The following is a 13909-nucleotide window of genomic DNA, read 5'->3' as shown; positions in this document are numbered from 1 at the left end:
GCCACAAGTACTCCTGTTCTTCTTTTTGTTTAGAGGAGAATTACTAACAAGCTAGATTTATAGCCCTAGAATGATTTAATTGCTTAAATGTATAAACATGCCTTTGGTAGAGGGGGGGCTTAGTTGTAAAATGTATAAAGAAGAGAGAAACTGTTTTTGCTGGTGTGCTTGATTTGAGACTTGCCTGTCTCCTTGCACCATTTTGAGATCTCAAATAAACTGTGATTGTTTCTCCACCCCGGTATGTTTATTGACGCAAAGCACTCCGGGCAACGAACCCCACTGTTGCTGTCCTTGGGCCTCTGTGCCTGCAACAAGGGGACCACTTGGCGATCTGGGGCAAAATCAGTACTTGGTCCTGCTAGTGAAGGCAGGGGGCTGGACTCGATGACCTTTCAAGGTCCCTTCCAGTTCTAGGAGATGGGATATCTCCATTAATTTATTTTATTTATTTTATTTATTAACCCCCCCATGTTAATGGGGCCAAGCCCAGGGATCCCCATCCCCAAGGACTGCGGCAGGGTCCCCATCTGGAAGCCCTCAGAGAGGGCCCCCACTTCTGAGCCTGCTGTGACTCCCCACAGCCAGCCCCGGGCTCCTGGCTAATTCCCTCGTCACCCTGTGGACTGCAGCCTGCAGCATGTGCTAGCCCAGGACACGCATTGCCCCACCAGGCATTCCTTCCCACCCGCTACACTCACCCCATGCCCACACAATGGCTCATGGGACAGCTGTATGCTGTTCTGTGGTGAGGCTTTCCCTTACCGCGTAGTATCTGAGCCTCATGTATGTCAGAGGGTTAATCTTCACAACTAACCCTGAGGCAGGGAAGCAATACTATCCCCACTGTGCAGATGATGAAACCGAGGCACTGAGAGGGAAAGCAGCTTGCCCAAGGTCACGCCGCATGTCAGAACCCAGCTCACCTCTGGCCTGGTCCTGTGCTTAAACCACAACATTCAGAATTGTCAACTCTAGCAATGTTCTTGGGAGTCTCACAACTCAGCTCTTGGAGTAATGTTATTACATGAGAGTCTCAACGTTCATTTAAACAAAATACAGAAATTCCAGACCTCGTGATTGTGGAGAAAAGGTGAACCCTAAAAAGCTACAAAACCAGAATGCAAATAAAAAGGATGCGAAATTTATTGTTCTAAAACTCCCATGCTTTTTAAGTCAGTCTCATGATTTTGGGTGGCTTGACTCATGATTTATGAATGTAGGGGTTGACAATGCTTTTTTGTTGCTATTTCATGGTTGCTATTTTTCCGTTTCCCCACATCTCCCACCAGTAAGAGTCAGATTTTATTCATGAGCTTTAACTAAGAAATTATTCTTTTTTAGAATCTGTTAAAAAAAACACTGCTGAGAGTTTTCAACTTTATGAACTGATCATTCAAGGTTTATGTCAATGGATTTGCACCCCACCCTTATCCAAAAACAGATCTGTGAGGGTCATGAAGATATCTTTTTAGTTGTATTTTCACAGTTTTTTCCCCCTCACTTTTTTTTCTTTTCTTTTTTTTGACTGTTTCTCTCTTCCTTTGTCCCTTCTCTGATCTCCGGTACCATGCAGCTTGTTTTGTCTGTGTAACATTGGAAAAACTCTATAAACAAAATGTTTGAAATATCCAAGATGGCTGTTTGGTTGTCATCATGCCATTTCTGGGGAACCCTTATGTATTTTTTAGGAAAAGATCTTCCATTGAAGCTATGCCAACAATTGACAACAGCTAAGGATCTGGCCTTCTGAATTTGAAATATGTGCTGAAAATTACCACACGCTCCTTTCATGGTCTGGTAGTCTCCACCAACAAACTTTCATTTCTACTCTTCTGCTTACTGAAACTGTCAAGAAAGATCTAAAACAGCTAAAGCAGAAGCTTCCGCATGTTCTGTTTCTTTCAGATATTGTATGTTAAATCTTTCCCTTTCCAGAATCTGATACATTTCATCCCTCAAAGAAATTCAATGGGTCCATTTTATCTGAAATATTTTGGTCGATTACTTTTTTCAAGCTGCCTTAAAAAGGCACAAAATAGTGAAAGAAGAATTAGACCCAGCTTGACACCAGTGTGAATCGGGAGTAAATCCACTTAAATCAGTGCAGTTACCCTGGTGTGAAACTGGTGTAAACTCAGGATGAAGCTCATCCGCTTTGACTAGATGTTACTCAAGTTTAAAAGGAAATATTACTATCCTCTGTCTAATCTAATCTATCATCTTTCTAGGTATGCTGCCCCTTCCTGTGGTATCTGTTGCTCAGTACAACATCCAAATTCATGACGTAGGAAATGCTTTTCATCATGAGCAAGCTTCAAAATATATTTTTAAATGTTTTTAAGAGAGATGGGGCTGAACTATCCCTCGCCCCAGATCAAAGCACCACTGAACTTTGTGGGCTCACAATCTACACCTGAATGTTCCAGTTGAAGCTATTTCTAGTTTTCAGTTGAAAAATAAGAGGGCTAGTTAACAAACCTGAAATTCAGGCCAGCTTAGCTGAAAGTTTGGCTGATGTTTGCAAACATCCCAGTGAGATGATTTATGATTTTGTCACCCAAGGCCTGGGAGATATGTGGCTGTTTTGAGGTTTCTAGAAAAACTTGAGCATGAGAGTGGGGGAACCAACACTTAAGTATAGATTCGCCCCCGTCTTCTCCAAGCCATAATGGCTGAGTTGTCCGCCCCATGTGGCCCTGTGCTTTGGAGACCATGCACTTCCTGGAATGTAGGGAAAAGAGAAGACTGACAAGAGCCCTGTGATCTGGGATCCCTGCAGAACCCCCATCCCAGATGCCAAACTCCTCTGCTGCTCCTTCTTGCCGTATCAAGAGAGCACAGTTGCCAACTTTAACACGATAAATAAGCACCCTGACTTTCACTATTAGCCAAAGATCAAGCTAATCCCATTTCAAAACAAGGCCAAAACAAGCCAATCCCTAAGAATCCCAACACTCTATGTGTCTAGATCCCCCCAGCATGAAGTCTGGGACTGTGGTGGGCCCACTGTGCATCCCTATCTCCACAACTTGCCCCTGCTTGCCGGGAGCCGATCAAAAAAAAGAAGCAACAAGCTACAAGCCAAAAACTAGTCAACAAGCAATTCACAAGCCAATTAAGCCAAAAACAAGCACAATTTCTGTGTTTTTTTCAAGGGTTTGGCATGTCTGCAGGAGAGTCAACCCAAGCCCTCCAGATGCCAAAAGCCTCTTAACCACCCCCCTGATAAGCACCACCACCTCGCTCCCCAGGAACAAACCCAGCTAGCCGTCAATCGATTGCCTCTCCAAATCCAGATGTGCAAATTTGGAATGTCTGCTTGAGCCCCTGGTATATGAACCCATGGCTAGTTTTGATTGTGGTTGATGAATTGCCCATGCTGAGAAGCTGTGATTTTATCAGTGCTACTGTCCTGGGTGTTTTGGGAAGGGAGGGATCTTGGGGATGTTATGATCAGAATGAATGTTGTACATTTTTAGGGCAGTTTCACTAACAATAAATCCACTCTGACCAGCAACCCAAATAAGGTGTGGCATAGAGGCTGCGAGGGGTTTGATTGGTGAGAGCTCTCTGCGTCTAAACAGGCAAAATTAAAGCTTCTGTTTCTGTTCTGGTGGGGGTAGAAGAGGACGCTTCCTTGCACAAGTTGCATCTCACTCACAGAGGTTTAACATGAAGACTGTCCTGCTTGTCACTGCTCTTCTCCTGATGAATTTGATGACTGAAACCTTTGCTACAACGGTAAGACCAGCCCAAATGATTCAGGTGGAGACCAAATTCCACCGAAACCACATTTGGGTCAGCTGAACCCTAATCAGCGAAATGGGACTGGGTTCTGGGGGAACTGATCAGGATCTATTTGTCTCTGTCTTCCTATTTTATTGTATCTTTCTATTTTAATGTGTAGTTTACCTTAATCTAATTCAATCTGGTTTTTATACCATGCTCACCCCCATCTGGGCCGGCTTTAGGAAGTGTGGGGCCCAATTCGAACAGTTTCGACGGGGCCCCAGCAGGGATGACTAAAAAAAAAACACGTAAAAAAAACAAGTGAGGCTTATACTCACTGGGCGGCGCTCCTAGTCTTCGGCGGTGGGTCCTTCACTCGCTCCGGGTCTTCGGCGGCACTGAAGGACCTGCCGCCGAAGTGCTGCCGAAGACCCGGAGCGCCGCCGGGTGAGTAAAAATTAAAAAGGAGCCTCTAGCCAGGGAAGGGATTCTCGGCCACTTCTCCCCCTGCCACTGGGCGCGGGGCCGTCTTAGGCGCGGGGCCCGATTCGGGGGAATTGGTGGAATTGGTCTAAAGCCGTCCCTGACCCCCATAGTATTTGAGCATCACATGAATTTTAAAAAGACATTTTATTTACCAATATTGTTTATATCTTAATTTCTTTCCCTCCAGCTCCACCCATAGATGTTATTTATTATTTGTCTTACCATAGCACTTAATGCTATGCCCATTGTGCTAGGTGTGGTACAAACAATTATCTATCTATGGTATGTCTCTGTCCCTCATTACCGTAGCATCTCACCATCTTTAATGTATTTATCCTCACAACACCCCTGTGAGGGAGGGAGGTGCTATTATCCCCAGATTGATCCCCAATCTCTCCCTTCGCCGGTCCCCTGCATCTGTAAATTAAACAATCCCAGGCCTTTCAATCTCTCCTCATATGGAGGGAGGTCTTTCCAGCCATCTAAGTATTTTTTGTCTCCAGTCTCTAGACCCACTTTATTCTAGAGACAGTGTGACCCACCCTGCATATCACCCACCAATTTTGCCACCTCCTTACTCAACCCCCTCTCCAGATCATTAGTAACTATGTTAAACTGTGGCCTCCCAGAGCCTGGATCTAGTAATTTTTCAGGTAATTTTTCAGGCATGCTGCGAAGCCCATGTCTTCTTGTAGGCTGTTAAGGCGGTTGGGGGTTTATAGGCAGAGGGGCTGAGCAGGGTCTCATGTTACGGCTGAATAAAAGGATCGGTGTTTTTCTTTGGTGGGAGAGTTTCTCAATAGTATTTGAATTACTGGAAATTTCAAATGAAATACTGTATGGCTCCATGTGAGATATTTAACAATGAGTTAAAAATGCTGAGAGGTGCCTAGAGAGGTGACTAGGTGGTGAATAAACTGAATAAATCAACAGGCTGCGAGCGCAAGTCCCTGTATTTGCAGGTGTAGACAGCGACTAATCAAAGATAATAATAAGGACTCAGGCTCAACTGCTCATTTTGTTTAAGACACCCCCCCCCCCCCAATCCTGTAGTTTTTTGCACGTTGACAGATCCCTGCAGCCTCCCAGAGCCCTGCTGACTTCAACGGTATCGGCGCAGGTACAGGCTTTGGAGCCTTAGGGTATGGCTACACTACGAAATTAGGTCGATTTTATAGAAGGCAATTTTTTAGTGTCTATGCGTGTAGGTCAGGGGAGGGCAAACTACGGCCCACGGGTGGGATTCGGTCCGCGAGCCGTTTTAAGCCAGTCCATGAGCCGCACCACACAGCTCGGCCCTGTTCCAGCACTCCAGCCGGGGCGCTGGGTCGGGGGCCACACCACGCGGCTCAGCCCCACTCTGGCCGAGGTGCAGGGTCGGGGACTGCACCCCAAACCTCTCATCCCTAGCCCCATCAAAGAGCCCGCACCCCCAGCTGGAACCTGCACCCCTTCCCGCACCCCTGATCTCCCTCCCATCCTCCAAACCCCTCAGTCCCAGCCCACAGCACCCTCCTACACCCCAAACTCCACATCCCCAGCCCCACCCCAGAGTCCTCACCCCCTCCCACACCCAACCCCAAATTTGTGAGCATTCGTGGCCTGCCATACAATTTCTATTCCCGGTTGTGGCCCTCGGGCCAAAAAGTTTGCCCACCCCTGTGCTAGACACTCTGGTAATGGAACCAGATGAGTACCTAAGATAGACAGAATTCATTCTTCAGGACATACGTCAACCATTAACTAATGGGGGTTCAGAAGAAACTTTCTCTATGGACAGGTCATTCTATATCTGCCTACTGCAGGGTTTCTTGCACCTTCCTCTGAAGCAGCTGGGACTGGCCACTGTTAGAGACAGGAGCCTTGGCTAAATTGCCCCTAGTCTGATAGAGTCAGGTAGTTTTGATGTTCCTCTTTTGGCCCTTCCTTTTCCATTGTTTTCCCAGTGCTCGGGTTCTGCTCGGTGTGATTTTTTTCCCAACCATTTTTCTCTGCCGCTGAGCTCAGCGTTCCCAGCCTGCCTCAGTGGGGTGGGAGCAGGGGCGGCTGGACTAGATGGCCTCTTAAGGTCTCTTCCAGCCCTGCTTTTCTATGATCACTGGGTCCCCTCCCATGTCATGGTCTAGTTCCACAGCCACTGCTGTTCCCAGAGTCCCCACAGACCTCTGGGTGGCAGATAAATGGGTTCCTCGTCTCCTCCCCACACACACTTTCCAAGGGTGTTTTGCTAGATGAAGTATGAGAACAAACAACACGTGACCGATGGTAATCATGTCACTTACTGCTGGGAGGTGCTCAGGCACACATGGAATAAGACCCTACAGAGAATAATAAATAAAAATAATGGGACAAAATGAAGAAAGAACTAAATTCTTTTCCAGTTGCACTGGTGCAAATCTAGAGTGGCCCCAGAGAGGATGTCCACTGACTTGCTCCAGGTTTGCACCAACGTAACTGAAAGGCAAAACTGGCTCAGAAAAGATAGGCGAGGCTCCCATAGAGTGGGCTGGTCTGATGGGGAAGTGGCAGAAGTTCCTACAACCGAGTTGATTGTGCAAAGTGCCTGAGTGACCCAGCAGATCTCGTCCGTTTCTCCTTTCTATAGTTCGCTCTTCTCTGTCTCTCTGGATTTCCCCCTCAGTCAGTGCACTGGTCTGCAAAAGGAGACCTGCTACATAACAGGAAGCTGCTTTCAGGGCTGGAATTGTTTTGTTCACACAATGTCATGCATGCACTGGAAACAACAGCCTTGAGGTCTTGGCAGCACAGTGGCGGAGGCTTGCAAGTCCTCAGCACGATACCTGCTCCGCTGGTTGGAACAGAGGACCCTTCTCGAGCCAAACTGGCCCAACTAGGGACACGTTCTAGCCGCAGAGAGAGCAGGGTGGGTCTAGGCAGCACGGCTTAGTAGGCTGAGCACATGGCTAGGATGGGGGGAGGAGGTTCTGAGCCCCTCACAGCCATTTGGTAGCATTGAGAAAGTCACTTTCCCTGTGTGCCTTAATTCCCTCCTCTGTGAAACAGGGATAATGACACTTATGTACCTACGGTGAGGACTGACTGGTTACAGTTTGTAAAGCAGCAGAATGGGGAGAGGAAGATACTGAGGATTCTTTAACACTGTCCCTTAGGGCAGGATGGGAGCTGAGAATGGTGGTACTCTGCCCGCAGCCTCAGACTACATCCCCCACCAAGGGAACTGCATGTCTCTGCTACATGACATTTTAAATTCCCGTCCCTCTTGGCTGGGCAGGGTTCTCGGCATAGGGGGTCCCAGAGTCACAACCTGGGGCTGGATTTTAAAATGGGACGGATGCTGTTATGTATCCTGTGCAAGCTGAGATCAGGATAAACGACCCTCATGCTTCAAGACGTAAGCTGATTGCCTGGTGGGGTCAGGAAGGAGCTCCCACCACTGCCTATGCAGCATTGCACAATTGCTCACGTTCATTAAGGGTCTTTATCCCTTCCTCTGAAGTATCAGGCACTGCTCAGGGCCAGAGGCAGGATACTGGGTTATATGGACCAATCGGTTAGAGCCATTATGGCAAATCCCACATTCATATCTTGATCTGAATGAGGAAGGTCCAAGTATCCTCACAGCTACTCAGCATGGGGCTGCCTGGGAATGACACAGAGCCACTGCCTTACTCAAATAACCTTTCTGATTGCTCTTCCAGCAAAAACCCACGGGGTCACCCAAAACAAGCCTGGGCACCCCCTGCTGCGTCCCAGCTTCTCTTTTGCTGGTGTTTGCCTTGGCAGCAATTTACCTCCTCCGAGCAAAATGAGCCCCCACACTTCACTCCCCAGAGAGATGCCAACGCTGCCTTCTGCCTGCCACCAGCTCAGCCTCTCCTGCCGGACACCCCGCTGGAGCCTGCCAATCCGCGTAACCCAGCCAGCATAACCGCTCCAGTTCAAGTCTTCCCGCAACACACCCACTGCGCACTTCTCTTCGCAGCCATCGGCTTCTTTCCTTGTTTCCCATCAGAGCCATTCGTTCCACCACCTGCGATGGAATCCCGGCAGCAGAGTCCAGCTTCACATGGAGATTCCCATTAGGATCACATTGGAGAGGCAGATGCATGTCTCACCACAGCACCTGAGGAGCCTTGCCATTGATTGACCAGCTCCTGTGCAGAATGGGCCTCCCCAAGGAAAAGAGACCGAGATTGCAGCAAGGGTGTGTTTTGTTGCATGCTTGTGTATGTTAGGGTTACCATATTTCAACAATCAAAAAAGAGGACGGGAGGAGCCCTGCCCTAGCCCCGCCCCTGCCCCTTCCACTCCCTCCCACTTCCCACCCCCTCAGAATCCCCAACCCTCCCCCCCACGCCTTGTCCCCTGACTGCCCCCTCCTGGGACCCCTGCCCCTAACTGCCCCCCAGGACTCCACCCCCTACCTAAGCCTTCCTGCTCCTTGTCGCCTGACTGCCCCCTCCTGAGACCTTCCCCACATCCTAACTGGCCCCCTAGGATCCTACCCCCTACCTGTCCCCTGACTGCCCCAACCCTTATCCACACCCCCACCCCCAGACAGCCCCCCCCAGAACTCCTGACCCATCTAAACCCCTCTGCTCCCTGTCCCCTGACTGCCCCCTCCTGGGACCCCTGCTCCTAACTGCCCTCCAGAACCCCACCCCCTACCTAAGCCTCCCTGTGCCTTGTCCCCTAACTGCCCCCTCCTGAGACACTTTGATCTTAGCTCTAAGGAGCCGAGAAGACCCCCCACCTGTACTCTGACTGCCCAAAACCTTACACCCCCAACCCCCAGACAGCCCCCCCCTGAACTCCTGACCCATCCAACCTTCCCCCTGCTCCCTGTCTCTTGACTACCCCACCCCCCCGAACCTCCCTGCTGCTTCTCTGACCCCCGGCCCCCTTACCGTGCTGCAGAGCAGCGCGCTCAGCAGCAGGGGGAGGGGAGCAGGGTCGGAGCTCCAGACTGCCGGAGGCCGAGGCGAACGGCCGGCCGGCCGGCGATCTGCGAATACAGGGGGGGGGGGGAGGGAGAGAGAGGAGGGGAGTGGTCTCAAGTTGCAGGGGAGTGGAGGGGGGAAGTGGAGGAAGGGCTTTGGCTGCTGGAGCCCCGTGCGAGTGGCTCGATCCAGCCGGCTGCCCTGTAAGCCTCACACGCTCTGCATGGGGGGGAAATCCGGACATTGACAAATTCCCGCCGGACGCTATTTTTAACTCAAAAAAGCCGGACATGTCCGTGGGAATCCAGACGAATGGTAACCCTAGTGTATGTACTGCACTAATCTGAAGTTCCCCAGGCCTAGCCCTTGGAAGGCAGATCCCAATTCCATGAAAACATGTTCTGATGCTTTGAGAAATGAATGTGACTAGAAATGCTTTGGGGTCTTTCTGATCCTTGCAGAATGGCAGCCAGTTCAACCTAATAAAATGAAAGACAAGCTTCCTTACTGCCGCGTGTGTGTCATCATCTGCTTTTAGCTGAATCAAATTCCTCCAGCCCAGTGGGGGTTTCAAACTTTTACGCTGCGTTCCCCTTTCCAAATAATGTCGTCTCCCACATACCCCCATCTGAGATAGGGTCGTTCTGTTCCTATGGTTAGATTGCCAAGTCTTAGGCCTTGGCTACACTTGGCAATTCACAGTGCTGCCGCGGCAACGCTGTGAAGCGCGAGTGTAGTCGCGCCGCCAGCGCTGCGAGAGCTCTCTTGCAGCGCTGTAAGTACTCCACCTCGCCGAGGGGAGTAGCTTGCAGCGCTGTGAGCGAGCGTGCAGTCAGGACCGGCTCTAGGCACCAGCAAAACAAGCACCTGCTTGGGGCGGCACATTCCCAGGGGCGGCACAGCAGCTGGTAGCAGTTGTGGAGGCAGCTGGGCCCGCATGGCCTCAGCCGCACAGTGCAGGGCGCAGGGCATCTGCAGCACGCGGGCGCCGCTCACCACCTCGGCCAGGTTGTCTTGGCGCATGTTGCCCATGCCGGCCATGTCATGAGCAGGCGCAGTCCCCAGTAGCTCACCCCCTTCACCCGCAGGATGTCCGGGGACTTGGCCGCCAGCACCGACTTGTGGGCTCGGATTCGCCGGCCGGTCACTTCGATCACCAGGTCCGGCTCCTCCGAGACCAGTTGCTGAGGGCTCCAGGGCTGCGCTCCAGCCTGTGGACAGTGTTAGAGCAAAGGTCAACTATTTGCCTATTTTCCCAGCCGCTCCCCACATCCACGAAGCTGCCTTCCGCCTATACGTATACAAAACAATCAATCAAGGAAGTCCAACAGCTGTATCCTGTTTACCCCTAGAAAGGAATTTAAAAATTCCAGAGGTTAGCAGAACGTATGCACGCTAAGTTGTTTGTTACTGTGTATAAAAAAGCTTGCTCTGCGCTTGTAAGTTGTGCTTCTCCCTCTGGCATTAGTCGAGGGGGACACCCGCTCAGCTGACTGATCAATAAAGAACTTGAAGCCCTCTTCTAGACTCCCGTGCCTCCTTGGGGTCATTGGGCAGCTCCAGGGGGAAACGAGCCCATTTGGCTAACAACAGTAAGTGCCAGGGGGCGGCCGGGCGATGTCGCCTCCTTCGGACTCGGACACGCGCGTTGTTAATCTCCCACTGGCTCTTCCCCACCTGGCTGCAGGAGGAGGCTGCTCCGGGATCCTGCCGCGGGGCTTTGTCCCCCGCCCCGGGCGAAGTGAAGCACAAGGAGTAGCTGAAACCGCTGGGAGCTTGCAAAGGGAGCGCGGCGCTTTCCCCACCCCCGCTCTCCTCTTCCCCAGCTGATGCGCTCCCTTCCATGGAGCCGGTCAGCTGCTGGCTGCCCTTGCTTCTCTCCGCGTCCCCCAGAGCTTTCCCGGTGGCCCTAGCTGCTGCCCTGCTCCTCTGCAGAGCCTTTCTGGACAGGTCTTTGCCTCCCTGATATTCCCATCACCCGGATAAAGGACACAGGACAGGACTGGGCTCTCCATGGCTCTAGCAGAGGCTGGACCTGGCTAATGTCTCCCCCCCACACACACACACACACACTCCCAGCTCAGCAGCACAGTCAGCCACCCCTTCGCCTTCCTCTTCTCCTCCTCCCCCCCCCCCCTTTGCCTTTTTTTCCTTTGCCGTTTAACGTTACTGTGGGTTTTCCTTGCTCAACTTTCCTTCTTGGCACATGGTCAATTTCAGCCTTGTTTCCCAGCCTGGCCTCCTCTCACATGCCGACAGCAGAAAGAGGTGTGGGACAGCCGTCCCTGCAGCCACTCGCTGCTGAACTTTAAAACTCCACTAATTTCAACATTGGTTAGATCTCTGTAACCATCATATGTTTGCTGCAGCTTGATTGCTCAGACTTTCCGTGAGTGGCATTGACAGATCAATGTATAGCAATAAAGTATCTCACTTCCTGTTCCTTGGGGGAGTTGGAATTTTTTTTCCTGGAGCAATTTAATTTTCTATAAGCCTTTTTCCTATTTTTTTTTTCTTCAGAGTAAGCGACACATGTTCTTTAACAAGTGAAAGATCACTGAGATTTAAGAGTTTTGATTTATCGGATGTTTGTATCAGCCTGCATGCAACTCCCAAGATCAGTTTGACTAATTGCACTGTTTTATTTCAGCTCAAAGAGGAACTAAAGATTTTCCTTGTACTTTCTGCTCTGAAATTTGCAGCCACAGAGTCAACTAAACATGCTGATCTGTGATTATATTCTGCGATTATTTCCCCAGTATGCAAACATGTGTAAAAGCCAAAAAAAAAGGGGGGGGGGGGAGGGGGCCACCAACATTTTTTTTGCTTCGGGCGGCAAAAACCCTAGAGCCGGCCCTGCGTGCAGTGCTGCAGGCACTGATTTCACTGGCGCTTTACAGGGCTGCGCTCGGGGGGGGGGCGTTTTCACACCCCTGAGCGCAGCAAGTTGCAGCGCTGTTCAGCACCAGTGTAGCCAAGGCCTTACTACATAAAATGCATTGTCCACCATTACAGGATGTTTCTCGCATACCCCCTGACGAGAGCTCGTGTACCCCTGGGAGTCTGCGTACCCCAGTTTGAAAACCACTGCTCTAGACACACGGGGCCAGAGATGTAGCTGAGGTCACTCTGAGTTCAGTGAAATCACAGCAGGTATGAATTTGGCCTGAGGGTTCTTCAGTTGCCCATTTCCCCCTCACATAAATACCCTCTGGACATGGCAACAGTGCAGACCCAGCCAGAGAAGCTAAAACCTTATCTACACATAACCTTGCACCAATCTAGTTAAAACCAGTTTAAAACCTGAGCTAATTAAACACAGACAGCCACGCATATCAGTTTAAAGCTGGCATCTGTACCTTTACTGATGCAAGCTAGAGCAATACAAGCCAGACTTAAATGAATTATCCACACAGGGCTTGTACTCATGTAACTAAACGGGTTTAAAATCACACCTTTAGTTAAACTTGTGCCTGTGTGTGAAGACCAGGCTTGGCACAAACACACGGTTGCTCCTCTCCTGGCTCTTTGGAATAGAGAACAGTGAAAAAGCAATCGTGAAGATCACACGAGAGGGGAAAGGGATGTTGGACCGGTGGGCTAAGAGAACACTCAAAGTTTGTCTACACACAGCCTGTGGCCTGCGTTGTGTAGGAGGTGAGACTAGATGATCATAATGGTCCCTTCTGACCTTAAAGTCTATCAGTCTATGAATTGGGACAGCCCCTGGGTGGACACGCTTCTTTCACCACATGAATATTCCCTAGCTCCTATGTCCAAGGCCCGGGCTTTAATCTGTTACGCCACCCTGCCTAACGTTTAGTTCAGCTTCTTCCATCCATCCCCGGGTGTACCTCACTAAATTGGTTTAAGAATGACTTATTGTGGTTTAGCTTAAATTTGATTCCTAATAAATGTACACTAAGCCAAAACAAGCCACTCTTCTCAGTGAAAGAAGCGTGTCCACCCAGGGGCTGTCCCAGTTCATAGAATCATAGACTTTAAGGTCAGAAGGGACCATTATGATCATCTAGTCTGACCTCCTGCACAACGCAGGCCACAGAATCTCATCCACCCACTTCTGTAACAAACCCCTGACCTATGTCTGAGCTCAAATTGTGGTTTAAAGACCTCAAGGTGCAGAGAATCCTCCAGCAAGTGACCCGTGTGCCACACTGCAGAGGAAGGCGAAAACCCCCCAGGGCCTCTGCCAATCAGCCCTGGAGAAAAATTCCTTCCTGACCCCAAATATGGCGATCAGTTAAACCCTGAGCATGTGGGCAAGACTCACCAGCCAGCACCCAGGAAAGAATTCTCTGTTGTAACTCAGATCCCACCTCATCTAACATCCCATCACAGGCCACTGGGCATATTTACCTGCTAATAATCAAAGATCAATTAATTGCCAGAATTAGGCTATCCCATCATAGGGTGACCAGACAGCAAATGTGAAAATCGGGACAGGCGGTGGGGAGTAATAGGAACCTATATAAGAAAAAGACCCAAAGATCGGGACTGTCCCTATAAAATCAGGACATCTGGTCACCCTATCCCATCATACCATCCCCTCCATAAACTTATCAAGCTTAGTCTTGAAGCCAGATACGTCTTTTGCCTCCACTGATCCCCTTGGAAAGCTGTTCCAGAACTTCACTCCTCTAATGGTTAGAAACCTTCGTCTAATTTCAAGTCTAAACTTCCTAATGTCCAGTTCAGCGAATTGGTTTAAACCCATCCCTTTAGGGAAACCAGCACAACTTTCTCCCCTA

At 50.0% G+C, this 13909-nt stretch overlaps 1 long non-coding RNA gene across 1 annotated transcript; it reads left to right on the top strand.

The window, feature by feature from the left end:
• Positions 1-1033: 1033 nt before the first annotated feature.
• Positions 1034-10660, top strand: LOC128827765 (uncharacterized). Its single transcript, XR_008443098.1, has 2 exons — positions 1034-3744; positions 7899-10660. It is a non-coding gene; the product is annotated as an uncharacterized LOC128827765 (long non-coding RNA).
• The last annotated feature ends 3249 nt before the right edge of the window (positions 10661-13909 follow it).

This window comes from Malaclemys terrapin, chromosome 22 (genome assembly GCF_027887155.1).
Source record: "Malaclemys terrapin pileata isolate rMalTer1 chromosome 22, rMalTer1.hap1, whole genome shotgun sequence".
NCBI lineage: Eukaryota > Metazoa > Chordata > Testudines > Emydidae > Malaclemys > Malaclemys terrapin.
This window is presented reverse-complemented; position numbering and strand designations above follow the sequence as displayed.